The sequence below is a fragment of the Dermacentor variabilis genome, chromosome 2 (assembly GCF_050947875.1).
Source record: "Dermacentor variabilis isolate Ectoservices chromosome 2, ASM5094787v1, whole genome shotgun sequence".
NCBI classification, from domain to species: Eukaryota; Metazoa; Arthropoda; class Arachnida; order Ixodida; family Ixodidae; genus Dermacentor; species Dermacentor variabilis.
In genome coordinates, this window is record NC_134569.1 from 101498947 (window position 1) to 101501467 (window position 2521).

Sequence of the window (2521 nt, forward strand, 5' to 3'; positions counted from 1 at the left end):
CCCATGCATGTGCCGTTGAGGTGACACCAAGGTTTCACGTGGTCTTGCTGAAGCGTGAGGCAATGACGCCGTCAGAAGCACCAAAGAATGACCGTCTTCGGCCGCGGAACATCGGAAAACATATCTAACTGTGGCTTTTCAGGCAAAGCCTTCATAAAGTGAGTCAGACGCGACCCTATATTTTACCCAACAAGGCCTTGAACCTTCAATTGAAAGGTGTTCCCTCTTCGCCAAGTTCCGGGGAGAATCGTATGGGCAGAGTGAAGCGTTAGGAAATGATCCGGATGATGGCCACAGATGGCAGCCCTATAGAATAGATATGGCTCGACAAAAATTATTTAAAAAGAACGGCTTACTGAGCTAATGGAACGTGGGAAAAAATATACGACGAGGATGGGATTCGAACCCACGCGGGCAGAGCCCATTGGATTAGCAGTCCAACGCCTTAACCACTCGGCCACCTCGTCCGGATGTTGTTGGCATCACACAGACAGTGCACAATGGTTTACCTGGCAGCAGTATTTATAGAGTAAAATGGCTACGCTTCTCGTTCTCGCAGAGACAATTCAACAATCCATCACGACAAACGGCACCTTGTGACAGGGCGCGCTCTGCGCATAATATTCGCGTGTGCAGGATGCGCACAATCTATGCTGTAAAATGCATACAATTTGGTGTAAGCATTAGTATAGGGGCTGTTCGCGTTTGATTTGTTATAAAATGCTGTAAGAATCTTGGTGGCAGAGTAAAATTCCTATTGGACCAGCTTCAAGCTACCCCAATAAACTGTTCGCTCAACCGAACGAGCAAATAAAACACAAAATGTTTTAGTCGCAGGAACAGTTGATGAATACTGGGTAAGTATACTGTGGCGCTTCTTCCTAAGGAATCAAAATTTTCGTGGAAGCACCCGGTAGAAACAAGGAATCAATTGACATCTTGCCATTTTCCGCCGAATATAAACGTATCTAAAGTCGCATAACAGACGCTTCCCAAAGGCCGTGCACATCGCTTCGAGCACACAGTATAGAATAGAGCCCGGGGCAGCATCAAACATTCAATACAGGCTCCACGCCGATCATCATTTACACAAATTGCAGTCGATGCACAGCCAGCCACGCAAGTGACTAACTGGGTCTGTTAATAATCGAGACATGGCTAAGCATAAAGTCTTCATTGCAAATGTGGCAGCGGATGAGGAGTTAATGCATGATGTTGATAACGACGACGACGACGACGACGACGACGATGATGATGATGATGATGATGATGATGATGATGATTAGCGGCGGCGATGGCATTATAGAAACTGTGGCGCATACCCAATGAGCGGAACCGCCAAGAATCTTGCGGTGAAATGAAAGTATACTTACAGTAACTTTAAAATAAACATGTTGAACATAGAGAATGAGAGCACTGAAAATAGTATGATCAAAACGAGAGAGGCGGAAAGAGGATGGAAAAAATATGTCAACCAACAAAATAATAATTTTAACTAAGAAAAGACATATAGGACAGCTTGTTCGTCGTCCTCGTCTGCATCGCGTTGCCGCTCTCGCATTAGATCAGTGCCAATTAGCTATCAGTTCTTTAGTCTATAAAGCATAAAGATGGCACTACTGTAGTAGCACATCATTATATAAACAGATAAAAAAGTATATAGCAGTCATCACAAAAGCGCGTGCTGAGTGTGTTCAGGTGAATACGAAATCCGAAATATTTAGCGGGCTTATACATCAATACGGACGGAAGACCGGTCACCGTCGGAGTAACTCACATCTGGCTCCCGACAGGATTATGATTTTAATTTCGCAGCCATCCGGGCCTAACTTCGCTTATTATTATTCGCTTATTAAAAAGCGCGGATTTGGAGGGGAGGTTTTGAATCAGCTCCTTTGGTAATGTATCATTTGCATGTTATTCAAACTCTTCCCCCTGTCATTATCACCGTACTTAAAATACCTCTCTCTCGCATTTTTATTACTTTCAGCAAAGACCTAAATGATGATACTGATGATAATGATAGGATGACGCCGACGACGAGAACGGCCTCATAGAAACTATGGCGCATACCCAATGACAGGAACATCTTTCAACATTATCTCTCTCTCTCTCTCTCTCTCTCTCTCTCTCTATATATATATATATATATATATATATATATATATATATATATATATATATATATACGTGTGTGTGTGTGTGTGTGTGTGTGTTCATACATCAATACGAACAGAAGGCCAGTCGCCCTCAGTGTAATTCAAATCTGGCTCCCGAAAGGATTATGATTTTTTTGCTCTCATTCTTTATGTTTCACACATTTACTTTAAAGCTACTTTAAATATCATTTCATTTCACCGTCCTATTCTTGGTGGCCCCTCATTGGGTATGCGTCACAGTTTCTACAAGGCCGTCTTTGTTGTCGTCTCCCTCATATCATCATCATCGTCATCAGCGTTATGAACTTCTGATGGAAGCTGTTGTGTACAGGACAAAGGGAAGCGTGTATACAATAACCGCG

At 43.0% G+C, this 2521-nt stretch overlaps 1 non-coding gene across 1 annotated transcript; it reads right to left on the reverse strand.

The window, feature by feature from the left end:
• Window positions 1–385: 385 nt before the first annotated feature.
• Window positions 386–467, reverse strand: TRNAS-GCU (transfer RNA serine (anticodon GCU)). Its single transcript has one exon. It is a non-coding gene; the product is annotated as a tRNA-Ser (tRNA).
• Window positions 468–2521: the final 2054 nt, after the last annotated feature.